The 27,548-nt window shown below is 44.3% G+C and overlaps 1 long non-coding RNA gene across 2 annotated transcripts; it reads right to left on the minus strand.

Annotated features, from left to right (window-relative positions):
* Window positions 1-2,509: 2,509 nt before the first annotated feature.
* LOC123380933 lies at window positions 2,510-27,525 on the minus strand. 2 transcript variants are annotated; one of them, XR_006587363.1, is made up of 3 exons: window positions 27,223-27,519; window positions 25,869-26,001; window positions 2,510-6,402 (listed from the first exon to the last, which is right to left on the minus strand). It is a non-coding gene; the product is annotated as an uncharacterized LOC123380933 (long non-coding RNA). The 2 variants fall into 2 exon arrangements; XR_006587364.1 differs by lacking the exon at window positions 2,510-6,402 and having other exon boundaries at window positions 25,118-26,001; window positions 27,277-27,525.
* Between the last annotated feature and the right edge of the window lie 23 nt (window positions 27,526-27,548).

Consider the following 27,548-nt stretch of genomic DNA (forward strand, 5'->3'; position numbering starts at 1 on the left):
GTGCAAGCATATACAATGGCCCCCAAGCAGAAAAAGATTCCATTGAGCCAACAGACAGTAGTGATTCCATCAGTGATAGTGAAAGTCATCCTACACAATGGCCCTCCTCTCTCTTGTCTCCCTCACACCAGCCTTGAAGGTTTTCAAAGGTACTTACAGGTTAATTTATTTTTTTAAACATATATTTATTTTTGAGAGAGAGAGAGCAGGGGAGGGGCGGAGAGAGAGGGGGACATAGGATCCGAAGCGGGCTCGGATGTGGGGCTTGAACTCATGAACTACGAGACCATGACCTGAGCTGAAGTCGGACACTTAACCAACTGAGCCACCCAAGTGCCCTGTTTTTTTTTTATATTTTGTATTTTCTTTCTTATTTTGTGTCATGTTATAGCATTGTAATCATTTTATATGAATATTTTTGGTTGTGGAACAAAACATCTGAGTTTTCATTATTTCTTATGGGGAAATTTGCTCTGATATACAAGTGCTTAGGATTACAAGCATGTTTCTGGAATGAATTATGCTCACAAACCAAAGCTTCACTGTAGTTCCATTGTCTTCTGGCGTCCACTGTTACTAAGTCTGCTGTAAGCCTGATCACTGTCCTTTTACAGGTAATCTGTCAATGCCATACAGTTGCTTTTAAGATTTCTCTTTGTTTTGGCTTTCCAAAAATTTACTCATCATATAGAAGTGTAGATTTACTTGTTTTTACCTTCAGAGGACACTTTGTTATCAACACTACGGAAATTCATAGCTTTCATTAATTCAAGAAAACTCTCAGTGGTTATCTCTTTGAATACCATTTCTCACTTATTCTCCCTCTGCTATTCATTCTGAAATGGCCACTAGATGCACGTTGGACTTGTCACTCAATCTTCTGTGTCACCTAATCTCTTTCCCATTTTCCATTTCTTTATTATTTGTATTGCATTTGAGATAATTTCATCCCTCATGCTCTCTTGTCTGTGTCTAACCTACTATTTAACCTATCCACTGAGTATCTTTAGTTCAATAGCTATCTTTTTTTCATTTCTATAAACTCAATGTAGGGTTTTTTTTTCAAATCTTTTTCTCTTATTATTGTATCCTGTTCTTTCTTTATTGCTTCTTTCCATTTTATTTATTTCTTTAGTACGTTTACATTTTTTTTGGGTTATTAAAATAGTAATCCTAAGGTTACCTGGGTGGCTCAGTCAGTTAAGCAACCAACATCAGCTCAGGTCATGATCTCATGGTGCGTGGTTCAAGCCCCACGTCAGGCTCTGTGCTGATAGCTCAGAGCCTGGAGCCTGTTTCAGATTCTGTGTCTCCCTCTCTATCTGCCCATCCCCAATGGTGCTCTGTCTCTCAAAAATAAATAAACATTAAAAAAAATCAAAAAAATACTAATCCTATATGCTGTCTCTTCCTCATAGTGATTCTTCATATCATATCATTTGGGATTTGGGATTGAGTGTATCTAAAGCAGTCCCATGGCTGTGAGTTATGAAAGAATTTCTATTAAAAGTTTCATATTGGGGCACCTGGGTGGCTCAGTTGGTTGAGCGTCCAACTTCAGCTCCGGTCATATCTCATAGCTTGTGAGTTTGAGCCCCGCATCAGGCTCTGTGCTGACAGCTCAGAGCCTGGAGCTTGCTTCGGATTCTGTGTCTCCCTCTCTTTCTGCCCCTAACCCACTCACATCCTGTCTCTCTCTCAAAAATAAATAAACATTAAAAAAAGTTTCATATTTGCTTCTGCAAGGTGTACAAGAGGGACTATATTTTTTACATCAGTATCTCAACTGGGAAGCCCTCTAGCACATCTTGAAATTCAGCCTCTACACTGAAAGGTGTCATAGGCCTAGGGCTCCAGTTTTTCATTGGTTTGACTCAAACATGTCAATGTTGAATGAGGCCGAAGTGCCGAATCTTCTGTGGTACACTGTAGGGGATGTGTCCAAAGTCTTGAGGAGACTGGGATGCTGAAGTAGGTTTGCTGTGTGAGACTTGCTCCACCCACCCTACAGCCAGGATCCTTGGGAGGATCCAGAGGACACTCCCTGCACCAAGGCTCTGAGAAATACTTTGATGGGGTTTGCATACCATCCTTGAAGGTCTTTATTATGGTTGTTCTCCACAATGATGGCATCATCAAATAGTGTTTCCTGAACTCAATAGGAAAGCTTAAATCCTAGGAAGCAGAGGCCAGAGGATGGTATTCAATCACCAGAGACAAGGTATAGCATGGTTTCTGTAATGAGCAACAGAGCCAAGTGTTGCTGGTCTGGCAAGCAGAGATCCTCAGTATTGGCTAACGATCATGAGATCATGGCGTCCCTAGAACTGAAAGAGACAAGGACCCTTCTGCTGACTTGATTTGCATAAAGAGAAAGCTCTAGGTCAGGTGAGCAAAGGTTTGACTTGAATGAGCACAACAGAATCAAAGCCCCTCAAACCCTTCCCAGACTTGAGCCAGTCCAGAGGCCCAGAGACTCTGAAAATAATGCTATATACCAAACCAGAACTTGGTGCTTAAAACATCATTTATTCTGCTCATAAATCTGCATTTTGGTCAGGGCTCAGTGGAAATAGCTCATCTCTATTCTACTTGGCATCAGCTGGGCAACTGAAAGGCTGGGGGCTGAAATCATCTGAAGTCTCATCCAGATGTCTGGCTGTTAAAGCTCAGAGGACGCAAACAGCCAAGGACTGGAACAACTGGGCCCCTCAACCATCTCTCTCTATATGGAAACTTCACATGTGGTCTGTCCAGAATGGCAGTTTCAGGATAGCTGGTAGACTTCTTATAGGTTGGCTCAGAATTCCCAAGGCACATGTCATGCATATACGTGTGCATGTGTGTGATGTGCATATATGTGTGTGATATGTATATATATTCATGTATTGTGTGTGTATGTGTGCTGTGTGTGTGTGTGTGGAGAGAAAGAGAGAGAGAGACAGAGAAGGAAAAAGAGAAAGAGAGAGAACCATATGGAAACTGTATTGCTTTTTTTAACCTAGCCTCATGCCAACCATCACTACTGCCATTGTATTAGTCAGGGTTCTCTAGAGAAACAGAACCAATAGGATATATATAGATAGATAGAAGCGGAGATTTATTATAGAAATTGCCTCACATGGTTATAGAGGCTGAGAAGTCCCACGATCTGCCATCTGCAAGCTGCAGAAACAGGAAATCCAGTAGTATAATTCAGTCTGAGTCCAGAGGCCTAAGAATGGAGGCAGAGAGGGGTGGGGGCAGCTAATGGTGTAAACCCTGATGTGAGTCTGAATGCCCAAGAACCAGGAGCATTGATGTCTAAGGGCAAGAAAAAATGGATGTCTCAGTTTAAGCAGAGAGAATTCGCCCTAGGCCGTCTATCTAGACCGTCAGCAGATTGGCAATTGCCCACCCAAACTGGGGAGGACCATCTGATTTACTCAGTTCACCAATTCAATTGCTAATCTCTTCCAGAGACACCCTCACAGACACACCCAGAAATAATGTTTTACCAGGTATCTGGCATTCCCTTAGCAGAGTTACACTGGCACATAAAATTTACTATTACAGCCATGTTCTGTGTTTTAGAACTAAGACCAGCCCATATTTAGAGAAAGAGATCATAGGCCCTACCACTCAGTGGAGTAATCTCAACAGCATATCATAAAGAAAAACACGTGAGATGAACTACACTCAACAGAGCCATGTTTGGAAAAAACAATCTGCCACAGTCCCCTTTAGAAAGAACTCTGCTACCCTAAAATAGTCTTCCAGCAGGTTACCAGGTTTTGCTTTAGAGAAGGGGAAATAACTAGACTTTTAGAGATTACTGAACACTGCCTCTGAACATCAACCCAAGTGGCTATGGCACTTTGATGAATGGAAAATATGCATGAGCTCAACAATGCGGACTTCCACTCTTTAAGGCTCATATGGTTACAATGTCTCCTCTCCCCAAGGGGACCAGCTAGTGATCTGGTGGCAAGTTGATTACATTGGATCACTTCCATCGTGGAAGGAGCGGCCATTTTTTTCTCATTGGAATAGAGTATTTAAATATGGATTTGCCTTTCGTGCTGTCCATGTTTTTGCTACAACCACCATCCATGGACTTACTGCATACCTAAGTCACAATCATGGTATTTTCTCGAGAGCCAGCATAAGGAGGGGATGCCATCCACAGATGAAAATAAAATATGGGCAAATTGTAGAATTAATATCTAATCTTCATCTATTTCATAGTAATCAATGGTCCTTTCTGGCAGTTTGGGACCGGCAGATGTTATGTTTCAGGGAAGAATTATTTAAAAGAATCCTGCCTTCCCATGCCACAATCGAAATTATTATGAAAGATTAGCTGAAGGAAAATAAAACACTTTCTAATTTATTATAGGGAAACATTTCTTCAACTGTCCACCAAGCTTTCTACAAGTTGCAGACCTGGAAACATGTTGATCATTTGATTCCATTTTTTTAAAAATCCATCATAACTTTTATTCTTGCAGCCACATGGAAAACAGTGCCTATGTCCCAGGGTTGCATCACACTAAATAAATCTGAACTTTTCCCCAAGAGCTGAGACTATGCATGGTTAAGATTCCTGGCAGGAAGTCAGCTTTCCATCCATCCATTCCAAATGGACCCCTGTCTTCATTGTGGCTCCAGCATCTCAAGGGGTCCTGCCTCTGACCTCCTAGCCAGCTCCTGACTACCCTCCAAGGGGCCAAGAAGTGCTCTGATGGCAGCTCTGTCCCTGACAAGTGCCAGTGCTATGGCTTCGGGCTCTCTTATTCCTCCGGAAACAGTTCTGTCTGTTCTCTAAGCCACTGGCAGGTCAGAACTGGATCATCAAGGCACTGCCCAAGCCCAGCCTCATTCCTGAAGTAGGAATGTTGGCTGGTGGGGCTGACTAACTGTTTGTTTTCTTCAAGTCTCCTTGCAGGGTAAGTTCAGACCCAGCTTATCCTTAGTAGAAGTGTTAGCAGCTGCCAAAAGGGTGTCAAGGTGGCCGTTATGCACTCATCCCTCCCCGATTCACTCAATCACCCTTCACTAATTTTAATGATATATGGTCTCAGAGCTGTGGGCGGAAAAAGGAGCAGGGAGGTCCTACTGAGGAGGAGGACAGTAGCAAGCGGCAACAATGCAGCACAGGAGTATGAATTACTAACTCTAAAGAATGACATGGTAGGGGACACCAGGGGGTGTCAGGGAAGTTATACTGGTCAGGTGTCCTTCAGATGCAAGGAGGAGAACCCCATTTCAAACCAGCTCAAACAAAAAGAGGATTTACTGGCTCACCTAACTGGGAAGGCAGGAGTATCTGCTTCAGGTATAGCTGAATGCAGATGCTGAAGCAATGGTGTCATTCAGCCTCTGCCTGTATATGGTCTTCTTCTAAAAGTGCTCTTTTGATGCAAGCAAGATGGCCGCCAGTTGCTACAGACTCATAGCATCACACACAGGTAAGCAAGGACAGCAAAAAGAACGCTTCTCTCTTGCAATTTTTGCATATGAGTCTCAGGGAGGAATCTGATTGGTCCTATCTGAGTCACATACCCATCACTGATCCAATCTCTGTGGCCAGTGAGGTTGGATCCTCTGATTTATCAGCCCTTGTTGTGTGCCCATGCCTCTGGCAGGGGCAGTGCTATGATTGACAGCCCCACCAAACCACATAACATGAGCGAGTTCTCCAGAGGAACTCAAGGAAGGAGCGTGGGAAAGCATGCGGATGAAACTCACTTCCCCAGTCAAGCGCCAAAGCCCTCACTGACGAGGTGGCATGTGAGCTGGCCTTGATAGTTGGGCAGGACTTACTAGGGGAGATGGAGGAGAGTGGAGGGAAGGGGTGTGGGACAGCTGTGATCCCAAAGAGTAGCTGAGAAGGAGAATGCTGTAGACTGAATGTTTCTGTTCTCCCCAAATTGATAAATTGAAACCTAATCCCCAATGTGATGGCATTAGGAGGCAGGGCCTTTGGGAGATGATTAGGTCATGAGGGTGGGGCCCTCATGAAGGGGATTAGTGCCCTTATAAAAGAGGCCATGTGAGGACACAGGGAGAAAATGACCATCTGTAAGCCAGACGCCCAATCTGTTGGTGCCTTGATCTTGGACTTTCAGCCTCCAGAACAGTGAAATAAATTTCTGTTGTTTATAAGCTACCCAGTCTCTGGTATCTTGCTATCACAGCAGCCTGAGCTGAGACAAAGAGAAAAACAGAGCAGACATCACACAGCACCATTCACCTGCCTCATCTACTCCAGCTCATCTCTCCAGGGCCATCATGCTGTTTGATCTGAGGGTGGGGCCAACCGGTGCAGTGGTGAGAGATGAAGAAACATACAGGCTCCAGACTTCCACTGAGCACCACAAAATTCTGGCTGAAAGCACACTCGTGTGCAACATGAAGGACCTGGTGGGAAGAAGGAACAGAGTGAGCAGGTGCAGTTCCCCAGAACTTTCTGGTCTCCCGGGACCACAGAGGACAGTCACTGTTGGGCTTAAATAGCAGAGGCAGCAGTACAGATGAGCCAGGAGCACAAGGTTTGGAATCTGACATCTCAGATTGGAAATTTTTGTGCTTTTCAAAAATAAGAAAATATATACGCAGAAAAATAAATCACCCATAATTCTACCACTCGGAGATGACCTCGGTTACCAATTTTATGTATATCCTTCTATATCACATACACTTTCACATATATATAGATAGATATAAATATATACATATAAATTCATGAATTTATGAATACATAAATAGAATATATTATATATATATTATATATATGTATGTATATTTTTTTTAAATAAGTTTTATGCCAAACATGGGTCTTGAACTCACAACCCCAAGATCAAGAGTCTCATGCTCTACCAACTGAGGCAGCCAGGCACCCCTACAAGTTTCTATATTTTTTACACAAGATATAGAGACAAATATACATACCAACTGTTTCATTTAACAAAAAGGGAGGGGTACTACTGTTTCATGATCTTGTTTGACAGTGATATGTATTACCATTTTTCCATGCCGTTGCTTGTCCTTGTATTTGGTAGTGAGGAACCTTGAGGTCCAGAGGGGGAAACTTGCTGTTGTCACATAGGGAGGTCAAAAAGCCCCCAAGCTTTGGCTCACTCAGAGCCCTTTCCAGTCTGTGCTGCTGCTGTGTGGCAAGTTCCCTTCTGAATATGACACTGTGTTCAACATGCCTCGACTCCCCCAGCAGATTCCAGGGCTCACACACCCTCAACCTCACAGCAGCCTGCAGGGCAACCACATGACTTCCTGGCCAGGACCCTGGGCCCTGCCTCCCAGGAGCTGCCATCTCCTGCCTCCAGCTGGACCCAGTCACTAGGCAGACAGATGGCCCTAGACTTTACCTCTGGCCTAGAGACAAGGTGTGGTTGGTTCAACCAAAGGCCATGGGTACACCCTGAACATGTCCAGACAGTCACGACTCATCTTTGGGCTGTCAGGGGACACATGGTGTGTTTTTTCCTGTGACTGGACAATGAATACTCTTCGGCTCCAGGAAGGGAGCTATTCATCAGCAAAATGTCACATCAGCGGACACCAGGGTTTCTGACAATGTATCTAGCCTCCTGGGAGGCAACTCCATCACCCTGAACTTTACCGGGAGATGGGGCAAGTACAGAGATTAAAGGATGGGAGGAGGGGCTCATGGGTGGCTCAGTAGGTCAGGTGTCTGACTTCGGCTCAGGTCATGATCTCACGGTTCAAAGGTTCAAGCCATGTTGGGCTCCATGCTGAGCCTGTTTGGGATTCTCTGTCACCCTCTCTCTCTGAAGGTAAATAAATAAACTTAAAAAAGAAAAGAGACAGCAGGAGATGCACCCACCAGACTGCAGTCCACTGAGATGAGGGCGGAAAACCACAACAGATTCAGGGCCAATGGGGTAAGAGCACTGCCTTTAGAGCCTATTGACCTGGGATCAAAGTCCCTTCCAGCTCTTGCTGGCTGTGTGACCTTGGATGTGTTCCATTACTCTCTGAGCCTCACCCTCCACATCTATAAAATGGGATTATCCAAAATTCTATCTCCCTGGGTTGTTAGAGATTAAATGAGGTAACAGGGTAGAGCTCTTAGCATAGTGCTGGACATATTACCCACAATTAATCATTATTTACCTGGTGGTTTTGAAAAAGGAGAGATACCACATAAATGAATATAGGCACATGATAGACATACCACAAACCAGTTTAGGTGTTAATCATTTTCTAAACTGCACTATACATAGCCTGCCTTCTTAAGCAGATAATTTAGAATTAACAGCACCAAATGATTATATCCTGCCACCATATCTATAGAGGCAACTGGATGCAAGTTGGGTTATTTGTTCAAATGCTAAATGGCCTGGGGCACCTAGGTGGCTTAGTCGTTAAGGGTCCAACTTCGCTTCAGTCATGATTTCGTGATTTCACAGTTCGTGGGTTCGAGGCCCATGTCAGGCTCTATGCTGACAGCTCAGAGCCTGGAGCCTGCTTCGAATTCTGTGTCTCCCTCTCTCTCTGCCCCTCCCCTGCTTGCACTCTGTCTTTCTCTCATCTCAGAAATAAACATTAAGAAAAAAATTCTACATGGCCTAACCCAAGGTCACTCTGTCCTAACAGTGCCTGTATCAGCTTTTTTACAGTTTTCCAATGTCCTCTCTCAGTGTCAGGTTCTCCCCTTTCAACATTACTACCTCCTCTATCACCACCAGCTTACGGTCTGAGCTGAGAATCCAGATCAAAGGGCCTGTAAAGTGTGAGTAAATGGGTTCCCAGAGAGGACCCCACTCTTCTACACAGCAAAAATGCTTTCATAAAACTCTGAGATAGTTACCCAAAGCCTCTTACTTCCCACTCAGCCTCATTCTGGATGGCTGAGGTTTGGGGGGTCAGACCCTGATTAAAGTGACCATTATTATCCTCATCTGACATGGCTGTTCACATGGAGAGTGCTTCAAGATGCTTTTTTCCATTTATGTATAATTATCATCATTGAAATGATTGCCATCTTCTGTTAGTATTTTTCTAGAAATTAGACAAAAATTTCATCTGAGTGGAACTGAAGCCTGATGCTCTGGGTTCCAGGCCATATGGACACTCTGAAGACAATGAGGACGTTATCCCAAGGACAGCCAATGAGTGACCTCTTCAAGAGAGCCTATGCTTCTAAATCACACGACTGCTCAGCTCCTTCTCCTCATGCAGCACTCGCTCTCTTCCCGGGCTTGTTCCTCAGTGCCTTTGCCCTACACTCACAGAGCTTCCCTCAGCCAGCAGACATTTGCAAAATTCCATACTGTGCCAGACCCTAGGATGGGCATCAAAGTCCTTGCCTCCAGAAGCCCTCATCTGGTGAAGGGAACAGATAGGTAGTAAAAGTCAGTCCTATGTTGTGACCAGGACGTAGCAGGTATAAAGTCCTTGGGCCCTCAGAAGAAAGTGACCAGCTCTTCCCCTGGAGGAAAGGGGGAAGCTTTACCAAAAGAGGGGACATTTGAGCTGAGCCCTGAGTGCAAAAAGAGGGAAGAAAAGGTCCTAGCAGAGCAAACAGCTTGAGCAAAGGCACAAAGGTGTGAACATTCATAGTCTGTCTGGAGCTGAAGGAGGTCTGGGGCAGAGGCTGAGGCCAGAGTGTAGAGGTCCCATCAGTATCCAACAACCACTACAGTCACAATCCAAGCAGGATGAGGAAAGAATGCCCAGGAATTCCCTCAGGTCCCTGACTGATTGGCTGGAGCCAATTCCAGGAGACCCCCCAGTCCTGTTTTAAGATTCAAGAACTCAAGTTTCCACATCAGCTTTTGAGTCACGTCTACCCTACACCCAGGTACTTCTTCCAGAGTCTGTGACCACCTGCTAGAGGCAGCACGTGCAGACAGGCCCCAGCCCTGAGTTCACATTTCCACAGAGCAGCTGATCCTCTGGCCAAATAGGCTAAAAATAGTCTCTGGTAGATTTCCAGACCAGACTCTGACGCACTCAAACCAAAAAGACTCAAAGACTTGCACAGTCGATGAAAACTAAAATATCAACAGGCTCCTCCGGTTCTCAGAGCACTTTGCCCAATCAGTGATTCAGCAAGAGATATTTGTTCATTGAGCACCTGCCAGACACAGGAGGAGGGCAGGGAGTTTGACACCATCCCTTAAATAAACCAGGGTTCATCTGTAACAGCAGCTAAAAAGAGTGAGGTGGCTCTATATATACTGACCTGGAAAGCTCCTAAGACACATTAAATGTTTAAAAAAAAGCAAATTGCATAACAATACAGAGGGTCTCAGATACACCAAATTTAAGAATGTGTATATGTCCACAGAAATTCATGGCCGAAGAACTGGAATCCTCCCAACAACCCCATGAAGTAGTATTATTAACCCCATTTTGCAGATGAAATTATTAAGGTTCTTTGTGGTTAGGTAATTGGACCATTTGGCTAACAAACTGTGGGGCTAGAATATAATAATAACACCACTAAGATTTACAAGCAAATCTTCTATAAGAACTGGAATAATACACATTAAACTCATTCATTCATTCATTCATTCATTCATTCAACAAAGATGAATTGAATGTCTACTGTGTGGCTGACACTCCTTCAGCCTCTAGAGATAAAATGGTGAAAACACTGGAGCTCCTGGCTGGCTCAGTCCGCAGAGCATGCAACTCTTAATCTCAGGCTCCCGAGTTGGTCCATTCCCAACGTGGAGCCTACTTTAAAAGTGATGATGGGGGCATCTGGGTGGCTCAGTTGGTTAAGTGGCCAACTCTTGATTTCGGCTCAGTTCATGATCTCATGGTTTATGAGTTTGAGCCCTGTGCCAGGTTCCGCACTGACAGTGCAGAGCCTGCTGGGGATTCTCTCTCTCTCCTTCCTTCTCTGCCCCTCCCCTGCTCATGCTCTCTCTCACTCTCAAAATAAATAAATATTTTTAAAAATTAAAAATAAATGATGAAAAATACAAATGAAGTACTACTTTCATGACCCTTACATTCAGGGGTTGTCTCAGGATGAGGGTGATAGAGGATGGGGGTTGGGGAAAGAAAGGAAAATACTAGTCTTTTCTGTACTAGTTGAGTTTTTCAAAATAGGAATTAACCTCTATTATTTTTAAAGTAGGCTCCACGCTGGCCAATGCAAGGCTTGAACTCTCAACCCTGAGATCAAGATCTGAGCTGAGATCAAGAGGCAGACACTTAATCAACTGAGCCACCCTGGTGTCCCAGCCCTCAATCTGAATAACTAAAATTTATGTGTAATATTTTCATTGAAAAGGTATTTTTGCTTTTGGATGTCATTTATTCTTCAGGCCTACTGCCCAACTGTTAAGTGCCTATTTCTAATAAGTTCTGTTTAAATTACTATAGCAGTATTATGCATTCAGAAAATAAACCACAGATCTAGGGGTGCCTGGATGGCTCAGTTGGTAGAGCATGGGACTTTTTCTTTAAAGTTTTATTTATTTATGTGTGTATTTATTTATTTAATTAGTTTTGGGAGAGAGAGAGCACAAGTTGGGGGGTGGGGGTGGGTTGCAGAGGAAAGGGATAGAGAGAATCCCAAGCAGGCTCCATGCTATCAGCACAGAGCCCAATACAGGGCTCAAATTCACAAACTGTGAGATCATAACCTGAGCTGAAGTCAAGAGCCAGACGCTTAACAGACCTAGCCACCCAGGTGTCCCTAGAGCATGCTACTCTTGATCTTGAGGTTGTAAATTCAAGCCCCACGTTGAGTATAGAGATTGAATAAAATCTTAAAAAAGAAAAAAGTAAACTACAGATCTATGCCACTTGGGGAGACCTTGCTATGCCCCAGCCACTATGTTAAATCTTTTATACACACCATCTAGTCTGATACTCACAAGTACACTATGAGGTAAAAACTATAGTCGTTTTATAGGCCATTTCTCAACTAGGGGCAATTCTTCCTACAAGGGACATGTGGAGAAGTTGGGAGATATATTTGGTTGTCACATTGTGTGGAGGGGACAATTGCACAGCATCTAATGGATAGAGGCCATGGATACTGCCAAATATCCTATCATCTGCAAGATATCCCTTATGACAAAGAATTATCCATCCCAAAATGTCAATAGTGGTGAGGTTCAGAAACCCTGTTAGAGATGAAGAAACTGAGGTTCAAGAGAATAACTTGCCCAAGGTCACCCAGCTAGTGTGGTGGTCAGAACAATGGCCACCCAAACTTGTGAATATATTACCCTGCATGGCAAAGGGGAATTAAAGGTGGAGATGGAATTAAGATTGTTAATCAGCTGATCTTAACATAAAGAGATTATCCTGGCTTATCCAGGTGGGCCCAACGTAAGCTCATGGGTCCTTGTACAGGGAAGTTAGAGGCAAAAGAGTCAGTATCAGACAAACTTGAACTGAGAAAGGGTCAGCTGGCCATTGCTGGCCTTGAAGAAGAAGGTCTGTGTGACTCCAAAGTCTAGCTCTTAACACAACACTAGAAGGAGCCCACAGCTTCTAATTCATACCCACAGCCGAGGGATAACAATTGTTAGTATTTTAGAATTACAGCATAGTTATGGATTTATATGATGAGTATCCTCCTTTGTCATTAGAAATTAGAAAACATAGGGGCACCTGGGTGGCTCAGCCGGTTGAGCGTCGGACTTCGGCTCAGGTCATGATCTCAAGGTCTCTGAGTTGGAGCCTCGTGTCTGGCTCTGTGCTGACAGCTCAGAGCCTGGAGCCTGCTTTGGATTCTGTGTCTCCCTCTCTCTCTTACCCTCCCCCATTCATTCTCTGTCTCTCTCTGTCTCAAAAATAAACATTGAATAAATTTTTTAAAAAAATTAGAAAACATAACTTCCATTGATCACATAATAGGTAATCACATTTATGTACCATTATTTAACTGCTTCTCTTTATTTGGTCATTGGGTTGTTTTTAATTCTATAGTATTACAAACAATCCTTCAGTAAACATTTTTGCTTGAACTTTTGATTGCATCTTGGGTTACTTCCTTTGAACAGATTCCTAGAGGTCAAAGCATTGATCCAATGGGTATGCACATTTGAGGCTCTTACTAGATAATGACAAGTGGCTCTCCAACAAAAGGTACCTTTCCAATGAAAGTATTACCAATAAATATTAATTATTCAAGCAGCAGGTTACTTCCTACTGTGAAAAATGCAAATAATATAGACAAAGCTAATATGTTGCTTTATCTCCCGAACTCCCACCCTTTATCATTTTCTTCCCAGAGGTGAGCCCTGAATATGTGTCATGAGAGTAGGGAGGAGAGGATCCATTTCAAATTCTTGAAAATCTGCATGATTCTTAAAATCATTTGATAGGTAAAAATAGGATCTTGTTTTAATTTGCCTTTCTTTGCTTATTAGTGGAGTTAAACCTTTTCCCCTTACATTTACAAGCAATTTTTATGTCACCTATGAATCATTTGTTCATGTTCTTTTCTCATTTCTATTTATGTGTTAATTTTCTAATCCATTTGTGTTTTATATGTATTTCTTATAAAATATATATAAATAATATATAAAACATAAATTGATCAGAAAGTTAAGACAAAATAGAGTAAATGAATATACATATGAACATAAAAAATTGTGACCTGTAGAGCCAAAGCATAAGAGACTCTTAAAAACTGAGAACAGGGGCGCCTGGGTGGCGCAGTCGGTTAAGTGTCCGACTTCAGCCAGGTCACGATCTCACGGTCCGGGAGTTCGAGCCCCACGTCGGGCTCTGGGCTGATGGCTCAGAGCCTGGAGCCTGTTTCCGATTCTGTGTCTCCCTCTCTCTCTGCCCCTCCCCCGTTCATGCTCTGTCTCTCTCTGTCCCAAAAATAAATCAACGTTGAAAAAAAAAAATTAAAAAAAAAAAAACTGAGAACAAACTGAGGGTTGATGGGGGTGGGAGGGAGGGGAGGGTGGGTGATGGGTATTGAGGAGGGTACCTTTTGGGATGAGCACTGGGTGTTGTATGGAAACCAATCTGACAATAAATTTCATATAAAAAAAACAGTGACCTGTGTTTTTATGTGACAAATATATTCTGGAAAACACTTGCCATACATTTTTGTTTGGGGGAAATATTTGCCATAAATAGTTGTTCGTTGTTGCCATTTACCATTTGTTGTTGTTAATTTTTCATACATTTTCATGTTGTCATATCTAGGACTTTTTCTTTTGGGATTTTGTCCATCATCTCCCAGTTCAGAGATGAGGTAAATGTTTACGTGCACTTCCTTCTAAGTTGTCTGTGGTGTCATTTAACTTCTTACATTTAACTCTTTAATTTATAACTTCATTACGATCATGAAATGCTGGCCATGAGGGCAAAGTTCCCTGCAACTTTTTAAAACTGTAAACAGAGCCAAATAACCATCCAGGAGATATTCAAGTTTGGCCCAAAGCAACCATTCCAAATGTGACACATAAACTACAAGCATCCTTGCTGTGGTATGGCAGGGCTCCTCACACAAGCAGACGCAGGTTCAAATTTCCTTGTCTTTCAGTTCTTATCACCAGAGTAGATGCTGGTGGTTTTCCTGGACCTCCTCATCCCACCACACCACATTCAACCTAAGAAGCAAGGGTCCTACCCTGGGGCTCCCTGTGCTCTCCTTCACTATCCACGATCTGCCACCACCAGAAGGAAGGATGGACACTCCTTGAAGCCACCCTAACTGGTGACTGGTGTCTGCCTTCATGGAGAAGACCAATCATCAAAGAGGTGATGTACGTATGTGTGCATCACCAGACTGGCGGAATCAAATATTCTGTCAGTGTTCAAAGTTGACAAGAAGGTGGTGGAATGGAACTCTTGGGGGCACCTGGCTGGCTTAGTCAGTGGAGCACGTGACTCTTGATCACGGGGTTGTAGATTCAAGTCCCACGTTGGGTGTAGAGATTACTTAAAAACAAAATCTTGGGGCACCTGGGTGGCTGAGTCAGGCGTCGGACTCTTGGTTTCCACTCAGGTCATGATCTCACAGTTCATGGGTTCGAGCCCCACCACACTGGGCTCCGTGCTGACAGGGTGGGCTTGCTTGGGATTCTCTTTCTCCCTCTCTCTGCCCCTCCTGAGCATGCTCTCTCTCTCTCAAAATAAACCTTAAAAAAATAAAAATAAAATCTTAAAAAAAAAAAAAGGATGTGGTGGCACTGGAACTCCCACACACTGCTAGAGGGGGTGAAACTGGTACAAACTATTTGGAAAATAATTTGGAAAGATCTAGTAAGGCTGAAGCCACACATAACCTATGATCAGGCAGCCTGTTTGCATTCCCCACATTATAACCTTATTTATTCTCTTATTAGCCAAATTTCCTCTGCTATCGGTAACTTTTCACACTTTTTACCAATTTTTCTATTGGGTTACATGAATCATATCAAATTTTTAGGGGTTCTTTTACATCGTTTGGGTGCTAAGACCCTACTCAATCACATGTATTGTGAATAGCTCATCTCATCGTGACCTTTTTACTTTACTATGTGGTGTCTTCTGAGGAACAGGAGTTCTTAATTTTAATTAAGTAACGTTTATTTTTTTTTCAGGTTTCATGCATAATTTTTTCCTTTTTCTTTTTACTTGATTTTGTTTATTTTTAATATAATTTCTTGTCAAGTTAGCTAACATATAGTGCATACAGTGTGTTCTTGGTTTGGGGAACAGATTCCCATGATTCATCGCTTACATATAACACCCAGTGCTCATCCCAACAAGTGCCCTCCTCAATGCCCATCATCCATTTTCCCATCTCCCATCCCCCACCATCAACCCTCAGTTTGTTCTCTGTATTTAAGAGTCTCTTATGGTTTGCCTCCCTCTTTGTTTAAAACTGTTTTTCCCCTTCCCCACCCCTATGGTCTTCTGTTAAGTTTCTCAAGTTCCACATATGAGTGAAAACATACGGTATCTCTCTTTCTCTGACTTATTTCACTTAGCATAATACCCTCCAGTTCCATCCATGTTGTTGCAAATGGCAGGATTTCCTTCTTTCTCATTGCCAAGTAGTATTCCATTGTATATATAAACCACATCTTCTTTATCCATTCATCAGTTGGTGGACATTTGGGCTCTTTCCATGATTTGGCTATTGAAAATGCTGCTATAAATATTGGGGTACAAGTGCCCCTATGAATCAGCACTCCTGTAACCTTTGGATAAATTCCTAGTAGTGCTATTGCTGTGTCATAAGGTAGTTCTATTTTTTAATTTTTTGAGGAACGTCCACACTGTTTTCCAGAGTGGCTGCACCAGTTTGCATTCCCACCAATAGGACAAGAGGGTTCCCGTTTCTCCACATCCTTGCCAACATCTGTTGTTTCCTGAGTTAATTTTAGCCACTCTGACCAGTGTGGGGTAGTATCTCAATGTGGTTTTGATTTGTGCTTCCCTGATGATGAGTGATGAGCATCTTTTCATAAGTAATATTTATTGTTATAGTTAGTGGGGTTTATGTGTGTGTGTCTTGTTTAAGAAATCCTTTCCTGCCCTGAAGTCATAAGGATATTTTCCTATATCATGTTTTAAAAGCTAGAGTTTTAAAAGCTGTACAGTTTTGTCTTTCACATTTAATCTTTACCTGAAATTGATGTTTATCTAAAATGCAATATAGGGATCTATTGCTTTTTTTTTTTCCCATACGGATCCTCAATTATCCAAGTACTATTTATTGGAAAGTCCATCACAGATCAGGCTTCCAACATAGATCAAGCTTCTTTATATGTGTGGGTCTGGTTCTTTTTTAATTTTTTTAATGTTTATTTTTGAGAGAGAGAGTACACACAGGGGAGGGGCAGAGAGAGAGGGAGATACAGAATCTGAAGCAGGCTCCAGGATCTGAGCTGTCAGCAAAGAGCCTGATGGGGGCTCAAACTCATGAACCATGAGATCATGACCTGAGCTGAAGTCAGATGCTTAACAGACTGAGCCACCCAGGCACCCCAGGTCTGATTCTTGACCACTCAACCAATGGCTGTCTCAGTAGCCCAACATCTGAATTGCTAAAGCCTTATATTAATTTTCATCTTTGACAAGCCCCCACAACTACCCATCTAGTTCTTTTTCTTCAAGAGTGTGTTGGCTTTTTTGGCCTTTGTTTTTCCATAGAAGTTTAAGAACTGGCTTGTCAAATTTCACACACACACAGTTAGGATTTTGGTTAGAATAGCATTGAATCTACAGATGAATTTGGAAGAACCAACTTTATAATAGTGAATTTTCTAATACACAAACTTGGCATCTCCCTCCAATTTAGGTTTCCATCAATGTCTTTCAATAAAGTTTATAGTTGTTTCCATAAAGGTCTTGTACATATTTTAACAGATTACTAAAATTATTTCTTCCTTGAATAGAACTCATCTGTACAGTCATCTAGATCTGGTGTTTTCTTTGTGGGGGGTGGTGGGGTGTGAGAGATTTCTTAGTGTTAATATAAATGTTATTTTATCATTTATGTTGTTGGCAATATACCAACATTTTCTGTTTCTGATGATATAATATTCTAACAACTTATTGTAGCTTCTCCTGTACTTTCTACATAGAAAAATCGTGTGATGTGTAAATAGTCAAAGTTTTGTTTCTCCCTTCTTGAACCTTCTAATGTTAATTCTGTATCTTACCATACTGTACTGGCTATGGCCTCTGAGACTTCCAGTACAATATTAAATAGAAGAGTTAAATATATTCGCTCTGTGGGTTTGTGGACATGGTTTATCAGTTAAGGAAATCTTTTTCGAGTTTTCCAACAGTTTGGATCATAACCGTATGTTGAATTTTATCAAATGCTTTTCTTGCATCTCTTCTGCTGGTCGTATTTTTTTCTTTAATATGTTAATGTGAATTACATGAATGACTTCTAATGGTAAGCCAACATTTCATTTCTGAGCTAAATCTACCTTGGGTCTGACAATTTTTTTTTTCATTACTGAATTGGGTTTGCTGACATTTTGTTTACAACTTTTGTATGTGTGTTTACAACTGAGCATGACTTGTAATTTTCCTTTCTTATACTTTTGTTTTTAAATATTTATTTATTTTGGGGAGAACACCAGCAGGGGAGGGGCAGAGAGAAGGGGACAGGCTGACAGCGGCAAGCTTGATGTGGGTGGGGCTCAAACTTATGAACCATGAGATCATGACCTGAGCCAGAGTTGGACACTCAACAGACTGAGCCACCCAGGCACCCCTACACTTGTTTTTAGATCCGGTTACACTAACCTTATAAAGTGAATTAGAAAACAGTTCCCTTTTCCCTAAATTCTAAAATGGTTTGTGTAGATTTGAAATTATTTGTTCCTTGGGGGCACCTGGGTGGCTCAGTTGGTTAAGCCGACTGACTCTTGGTTTCACCTCAGGTCATGATCTCACAATTCTGTGAGTTCAAGCCCCATGTTGGGCTCCATGCTGACAGGGCTGAACCTGCTTGGGATTCTCTCTCTCCCTCTCTGTCTCTCTGTCTCTCTCTCTCCAAATTAACAAATAAACTTTTTAAAAAATTACGTGTTCCTTGAATAATAGAATTTATCTTTAAAGTCAACTGGAAAAAAAAATAAAGGCAACAGGATCTGGTATTTCCCTTTTGAGATTTTTAAACTCTGATTCAATTTATATAAATGTTGCAGGACATCAAGGTTTTTAAATTCTTCTTTAGTTCTTGTTTTTTTCCATTTCATACACATTTTCAGATTTATGAAGCGTCTAGCCACAAAACTTTTTATTTGTATCTTTTATTTTTGTGTTTTGTCTTGATTATCTGGATCCTGCCAAATAGATTAACTTTATTAGTCTTGTATAAGAATCCACTGTTGAGCTCTGTCAACCATCTAGCATGTCTTCATTCCCCGTTTCATCAGCCCCTGCCCTTACCTGTATTACATTCTTTTCTAGTTACCATCTGTTGTTGATTTCTAATGAAATGGAATTGTGTCCAGAAAATCTGATGTGACACCAATCCTATCAAATTTGCTAATACTTGGGTGATGGCACAGAACTTTTATAAATGTGCTGCATGCTTGGGAAGAATGTAAATTCTGCACTTAAAGCAGTGTTTATAGATAATTTTATATAATTACACACACACATGTACAGATGTATATATAAAGTCAAGTTTGTCATTCAAGTCTCCTATCTCCTTATGGATATTTCCTCAGTTTCTTATTCCTATGTTTTGAAACCAAATTATTAGGTATATGCTAGTTTAGAATTGTTACAGCTTCCTGGTAAATCCAATCTTTAAGCCACCCTTTTATCTCTAGTAAAGCTTTTTGCCATAAAGCCTATTTGTCTGCTCTCAGCACAGCAATGTTGACTTCCTTTGTTAGCGTCTACTGGCGCATCTTCTTTCGTCCTGTTACCTTTACCCTTTAACCTTTCTGCATCCTTACATTTTATATGTGTTTCTTCCAGAGGACATGGCCGTTTTTTAAATCCAACCTGAAATTTTGTATTTTAATAGAACCATTTTGTCCATTTACATTTATTATAAGTAGTTTCATGTTTGGCTTTATTTCAACCATCTTATTGTATACTTCCAATTTGTTCTATCATTTCCATATATATATTTATATTTATATATACGTGTATATAGATAATAAATATATATGTGCCTAACCTATCAAAATCTAAATTTAATTAACATTGGTGTTCAGAATTTTCTTCAAAATGATCCACAGTGAGGGAGATGGAGTGAAAAATAGATGTGGAGATATGATTAGTCATGTACCAAGGGTAAATTGGGTTAGGTCCTTTATACCATGACCTTTACTTTGTAATGCTTGAAAATTAAAAAATATTAAACTTGTCAGTATCTTTACCCTCCTCCTGAGCAAGACATTCACTCCAGCTGCTCTGCCCAAAGTACATACTGCTGTTGCTGTTTTTATTGTACTTGGCTGTTTGTTTTATTTGATTTAACCACAAATTAAGTGACATCATCATCATCACTATTAAGTTTTAGAGTACTCCATACCTATTCTACTTCCTTTGCTCATCATTCCTTCCTGCAACTCAGACCTTTCCACTTGCCCAAGAGACAGATGAACAGATGGACACACACACACACACACACACACACACACACACACACAACATAGGGCTCCCTCATCCTACAGCTTCCCCTGCACCATGTCAGGTCCTAACTGGCAAAGAAAATCTAGGTTGACCAGCCCAGTTGACCTCTGGATGTGCTAAGGTCTTGGGACTCCATGACACCCCTTTGTCCTTTGTACTCTTCCTGTGGGAGGCAGAATAATGGCCCCCCAAAATGTCCATCTCCTAATTCCCAGCACCCGAGAATGTTACCTTAGATGGCAAAGGGGAATTAAGGTTCTAGGAGGAATTAAAGTTGCTAATTAGATGGCATTAAAATGGGGAGATTAACCTGGATTATCGGGGTGGGTCCACTGTAATCACCAAGTGAAGAGGGAGGCGGAAGAAAAAACAGAGATGGTCAATGAGAGGGACTGAACCTGCTGTTGCTGGCTTTGAAAAAGGAAGGGGGCCACGAGCCCAAGCAATGCAGGTGGCCTCTAGACACCAGAAACGCCAAGGAAATAGATTCTCCCCTAGAGCGACCAGCCCTGCAGACACCTTGATTTTAACCCAGTGAGACCCATTCCAGACTTCTGACCTCCAGAACGGGAAGAAAGATTCTTTTTGTTGTTTTGAGCCACTCTGTGGCTGGTAATTGGTTACAGCACCAATAGGAAACCGATAGGTCTCCCACCAAAGCATCAACTGTTTGTGCATCTGCTCCATGAGGTCAGAAGGTCATAGGTCTCACTCACCACTCAGTCCCAGGCCTTGATGGTGAACACATAAACTTTAGAGCTAGATAGGGCCGAGAAATCACTTAGGCCACCCAGTTATTTTAAATGAGAGAAAACTGAAGTCCAGGGAAGGAAAATGATTTGCTCCAGGCTACTTAATTTATACCATCTTCGGCAGTCCCCCCACCTTCTGTTTCCTAAGCCACAGACGCCCCAGGACAGACACCACCGCCAACTTATCATCACGGACAGATACTGGCAGGGCATGAGAAATCCCTAGGGAACTCAGGACAGCTGGGAAAATATAAGTGTAAGCCAGGTAAGACCAGGAGATGTCTTAAATGTCTTGAGCAATCTTAAAAATGTTAATCCCAACAGAGATGTTGATCCACCTCTAACTACGAGAGCAGACCCGTGCATGGCCCCAGCCTGGTCAGCTCAGTTAGACAGAGGCTTTCACCTGAAGCTTTGAAAAGGCCCCTTTGGGGCGCCTGGGTGGCACAGTCGGTTAAGCGCCCAACTTCAGCCAGGTCACGATCTCACGGTCCGTGAGTTTGAGCCCCGCGTCAGGCTCTGGGCTGATGGCTCGGAGCCTGGAGCCTGCTTCCAATTCTGTGTCTCCCTCTCTCTCTGCCCCTCCCCCGTTCATGCTCTGTCTCTCTCTGTCCCAAAAATAAATTAAAAAAACGTTGAAAAAAAAATTTTTTAATAAAAAAGAAAAGGCCCCTGAAGCTTTGAAAAGGCCCCTTGGGCACCTAGCTAATGGCAAACTTAAGTCTTGCTCTCAAGAAGCATAGCAATTTCATGCCTCTGCCTAGAACCAAAGCTTTGGGTTTTGGGCAAATTAGGAAAAGGCACTTCTTCCACGAGATATCTTTATCCATCTGTCAGAAAAACTGTCACAGTATAATGATTCCATTAAAAAAGATAATTTATCCCAGATCCACCAATAAACGATTTTAGATTCACTCATACATATTACTACATCTGTGAAGTAAAAAGTACTCCCTTAGATGGGAAGTCCTTGTGCAGTGCACAACCTGCAGAACCATACGCAGTGGCCCTGCTTGGCAGTCTGGTCTCATCCCCTTCACTGATCTTATCTTCCCCGCCATCCCCACTCCAGCCCTCAGGCCCACTAGAGAACATCCTTGACCTTATAATTCATCATTTTATGCATCGCTGGAGAACAATCTTGACCTTATAGTTTATCATTTTATGTATAACTCCTCCACTAGAGGCCCCAGCTTTTACTCCTCCCCTCTTGCAGACAGCAGGGATTGAAGATGAGTAAAAGAAGGCCGATGGTCCCATTTACGGAGATGGGAGGCAGGACTGGTGAATTCTTAACTGAACGAATGCCCACGGGCCACGAGACGGTCAAGGCCCAGAGTGCAGGCCACGGAGAAATCCTACCCACTAATTAGCTGGGAGATGCCGAGCAGTACTGTTTTAGGTCCCCAAACCTCCTTTTCCTTTCTGTGAAACGGGTATCACTGCAGAACTACTGGGAAGGTCTAAGAAAGACAGGAGTTCATGCTTAGTGCCTTGAAAGGGCTCCATACCTGTGAGCTATTGTTACTACTATCATTCCTGGCATCACTGATCTCAGGACCTCTGCCTTCCAGGCCTACGTGTACTGCTTTAAACAAAACTGGGACAATCCAGGTTTCTGAAAGGAGACCACCTGGCTGGGAGGAGTGGGGGAAGCATCTCCTTACAAAGAGAGAGGATTACTCACTTTATCAAAGTACCCACTCTCTTGGATAAATAGAAAAACCTAACCTCTTTCAACTGGAATTGGTTTTGTTGGGGGACAATCTCTGACACACAGTGGAATGAGCCCAGGTTTGCTCCCGGCAGCTCCTTGCGCCGGCTCCTCCCCCATACAGGCTGCGGAAGCCCCCTGCCCTGGCGAGTATGCTTAAGTACTTCCAAGTGGACACAAGCCCCACTTGGGAATGAGAGCGACACCGGTTCTGAGCCCTGCTGGCTGTGAGCCATGCAGCCCCTCTTCTGCACCGCGAGGGCAATCACAGAACCCGGGTCACGGGGCGGTTGTGAGGCAGGTGGGGGTCCACGAGGCGATGCTGGTCTAAAAGGGGTATTTCATTACTATCAGCTGGGAGACTCTGGTGGGAGGTGGGGTGGGTGACAGAGGAGACGCTGTTCCCAGTCCCCCGTGTTTCTTTCCACCCCTGTGCACACACCCACAACACACCCACAATCCTGGCATGGGCGTCACCTCCCCCTGGCCAGAGTACCAAATCCTACCTTTTTGATAGAATTACCAAATGTATCTTTTTTTCATGTTACTGTGTGTTTCAGTTAGAATGAATTCAGCTGCAAGTCAAATACCCGACTTCCAGGGGCTGAAACAATAAAGTTGTTTAATTGTCTTGTGCAACAAGTCACCAAGGAATCAACAAAAATGCCCCTGAGGCTTTTTTTTTTTTTTTTTTTTTTTTAAATAACTTTTCTGGTCAGGGATCACCAGTATGTTAGCTGCTTGTCCATGAGACTTCCCACCTCAGGGCTGCCTCAGCTCCATAACCGGCTGGTGGCTGGAAAAACGGGAGGCTCCTGGCCTTTTTTTTTTTTTTTCTTATTTTTTAAAAAGATTTTTAAATCTTTAAATAATCTCTACACCCAACATGGGGCTCGAACTCACAACCCCGAGATCAAGAGTCGCACACTCTACCGACTAAGCCAGCCAGGTGCCCCGTTTTTTCCTTTTTAAGCCAGGGAGCAAATCCCCTCCCAGAGTCCTCCTGACAGACTTCCTCTTATATTTCAAGGACCAGAACCCCCTCCTAAACCAATCATGCCCAAGGGGGAATGAGATATGTCTGCTGGCCTACACCTGTCACGGCTCAACCCCCGAGGCCCATGGAGAGACTCTCCTGGAGCTGGAGTCAGCAAGAAGGGTAAAGCGGCTGCCACTTTACATGATGAGCCCCTCAAGGATCAGAGGAAGGAGCTGGGGGCCAGAGTGGTTAAGTCCCTCATTCAAAGCCGCATGTGACTTCGCAGGCTCAGGACGCCTCCCTGCACTTCACCACAGGGCTTCTCAACTAACTATAGCTGACTCTAAGCCCCCAAAGGACAGGAGCCCCATCTCCAGGACTCCCTGAGCCCGGCTAGAGGCATAAAATAGGCAAAGTCAACACTGTTACAGAAGAGAGCTCCCAAAGCACACAAATGTGTCCGACTAGCCTACAAGTCCCACAGCTGGGGAAGCCAAAGCACTTCCTGCCCCTAGAAAGCGCTTGGCAGGCAAGTCAGCAGGAACCCAGAGCCTGACAAACAGCATCTCTATAGCCACCTGGACACCCGCCAAGCTGCCTCATTCCCCAGGGCTGACCTCATATTTCTGAAGATCCTCAAGATGCCTGAGGTCCGTGTGTTGCCTCTCAGGCTGGGGGCTGGGAGCCGTACAGAGAGGTGAAAACGGAGTATCCAAGCGGCCACCCCACCACCCACCCCGTCCCACCAGAGCCTCCTGCTTGTGCCACATAGGCCCCATTCCAGAAGACAGAGCAACACTTTCTAACCTCTGAGATGAGGCCTATACCAGCCTGTCTTCCTGCTGCACCAATCAGAGGGCATCCCTTGAATAAATGCTCATGCTCCAGCTATTGCTGTCCACTTTGTTCCAGACTTCTGGAAGGGGGGCAAGAAGCAGGCTGACTTCATCGAGGTGCTAAGACCATGTCTGAGGTCAGCTCCACCACCTTGGAGAGAGCTCCTGGAGAGTTCGTGGCCCAGCTGAAGCCTGTGCTTAGTGATAAAAGTAATGGTCTGCTAAACCCAGAACTGGATCAGGCACCCACTCTGGCCTTTCTGTGGGAACTAACAGCAGAGGTTCCCAGGGTACAGAGGCCACACGTGCAGGAGGAAAAAGGGGAAAAAAAGCCATCATGTACTCTGCCTCCACTTCCAGATGTTCCAGATCAAACCACCTACTGTGGGGGAAAGGCTGGTAGCAGATAAGGTGAGCAGCCTGGGGAAAAAGCAGGTAGCCAGACCCCCGGGGACACAGGAGCTCCCTTCCACCTCTTTCCAGGGCATCTTTTTTGCCATCATCACTACTCACCCACCCAGCCTGCAGCCCCACAGCAAGGCATTTGTTCTTACCCACGTTCTCTTAAAAGCTTCAATTCCCCTTGTAAACAAAACAAAACATGGGGTGCCTGAGCAGCTCAGTCGGTTAAGTGTCCGACTCTTGATTTCGGCTCACGTCATGATCTCACAGTTTGTGAGTTCAAGCCCCTCACTGGGCTCTGTGCTGACAGCAAGGAGCCTCCCTGGGATTATCTGTCTCCTTCTCTCTCTCTGCCCCTCCCTCATTTTGTCTCTCTCTCTCTCTCTCTCAAAAATAAATAAACATTAAAAAAAAAAAAAACCCACAAGGGCTAAAAATCACGTGGGAGAGGAAAGGTCTCACTCCCTTGCCATCCCCTTCGGCCTGACCAAAGGGAAGCCAACGCAGCTGGTGGTTTTCAACTTTCCTTACACAAGTTATTCTCAGCACAGTGGCTCCCGCTCCTCAGAGCTGAAAAGTCTGCACACCTTGAAAGCATGCAGGCTGCAGGGCTGTGCGAACAGAGTGGAATTTTCCATTTATAGAATAATCATCTTCATGCTACTCTAGGGGCCGGTGTTCCTGTGTAAGAGCTCAGAGCTCAGTGTCAGCAAACCCGCCACGCTTCCGCGGGCTCTTTTATTTATTTTCGGTGGGAGAGGGGGAGGAAAGAGAAGGAACGACTCTTTCACTTGAGTGCCAACACAAACTTGAAGAAGGAACCGGGTTGGCAAGTGTACACTATTACTGCCTGGTTTCATGGCTTCACCGTGAGGGAGCCAGAGGTGTAGAAGAGGCTGAGAAGCATAGCTTCTACTCTTCGTGCAAACAGGTGGCTGGAATATGCATCATGGTACTGTTCCAACTCCTTCCCCATGCCCACCACCTGGCTTCTGGATTGTTCCCTGAGGGCAGGAGATCAAGCCAAAGGCACATGGCCCCACCTCCTTTCTCTTCTTCCAACTTCCCCTGTGTTCCACACTTGATTTCTGCTGATGCATACCCAGGCATGAAGTCTGAAATACCTTCGGGGTCCATGTGTAACAGGAAAGCCACCAAGCCATTCGTGAAGGGACCTGAGTTCTAGTTCTGGCTGTGACATATTCACCGTGTGACCTTGAAGAAATCCTTCTCTTCTCTGGCTCTCATTTTCTTCATCTGTAAAGGAAGGTTGGATTGATCAAAGGATCCCAAAGGTCCCTTCCACCGCTGACATTCTGATCCACTCGTTCATTCTACCATAAACCAGAGCCAGCATGAGGTTCCCGGCATCCCCTGCTGGGCCACTCTAGACCCGCTGGACACAGTCAGACTCACAGCTTCAGGCCTAATGAGGGCTGTCAGTTGCTCCCCCCCACCCTTGTTTCAATAGCCACAGCATAGCCAGAGAGAGGAAGGAAAGTCCTGACCTGCCCTCTGCAGCCCACCTTGCCTGCCAGCCCAGCCACCAGAGGAGGCATTTTCCTAGTCCCGCAGAACCCTAAAGAACCTGTCGCAATACCAAAAACATTTACTGCTTTCCATTAAAAAAAAAAAAAGAAAGAAAGTGTTGCCCCTTCTGGGAAGGGCATGGCCACCTCACATCCTCCTAATCAAAAATCTGGGGCGCCTAGGCGGCTCAGCCGTTTAAGCATGGGATTCTTAATTTCAGCTCAGGTTCTGAACTCATGATTGGTGAGTTCCAGCCCCTTGCTGGGCTCTGCGCTGACGGCTGGGAGCCTGCTTGGGATTCCTTCTCCCCCTCTCTCTCTGCCCTTCCCCCCTGCTCGCTCGCTGACTCCTTCTCTCTCAAAAAAGAAAAAAATCTTCCAATTTATTTTCCATTGTTTTTACAAAAATATTTTACTCATTTAAAGTATTAAATTGTGACGCTGGACAGGGTTTATTTTTCAAACTGCACAGGCAGCCCAGGTTTTGATATGGCCACCTAGGGATGAGGGGCTTCATACACACACACACACACACAATCACTGTCCGAGGGCTGGAAGATTTTCTGGCCGAGCCCTCATCCCTACGAAGTCACCAGTTAATGGCCACCCAGTCTCTGAACACCTGTTGGGAGTGTGTCGCGCGCTGTGGGAAAGTCCTGATCCCTCCCCTACTCACTACGGCAAGAACCATAACCCTCTGAGCCTCAGGTTTGTGCGAAGATTTCACCCAGTGGAAAGCTCTCCAAAGCACTGTGCAAACGGAAGTTTCTCGATTGTTGGGAAGCTCTGACTTGACGACTGCATCCTCAGAGCGCGCCAAATCCTGCCTCCCCCACAGCTTTTCCTGCTGAGGCGGGAGAAGGGGCTTCTCGGAAGGCTGCCCCGGGGAGGTGGGAGATGGGCGCACGAACCTTGGGGCACTCCCCCCCCCCCCCATACCCATGCCTACTCGCTTCCTCGGCGAATCTCGCCACCCGGCCGAGGCAGACCCAGGCCTGGTCACCTGTTCCCAACCCGAGGCACAGCGCTCGGGCGAAGGCGGGTCCCGGCAGCCGCCCCTCCTCTCCCCTCCGCTCCTCTGCTCTCCCCCTATCTCGCCCTCCCCTCCCAGTAGCTCCGGCAGGGCACGCCCCTCCCCCAGATTCACCAATCGGCGTCCCGAGCGGCGCCCGTGGCGCAGGGGGCTCTGGTCAGCAGCCAATTAGCGGCCGGGCCCGAGGCGGCGCTTCGCCCGCCCCCTCCCGGAATGAAAGCCGCCCGCAGCTGGCTAGGCTG

This window comes from Felis catus, chromosome D2 (genome assembly GCF_018350175.1).
Source record: "Felis catus isolate Fca126 chromosome D2, F.catus_Fca126_mat1.0, whole genome shotgun sequence".
Taxonomy (NCBI): Eukaryota; Metazoa; Chordata; class Mammalia; order Carnivora; family Felidae; genus Felis; species Felis catus.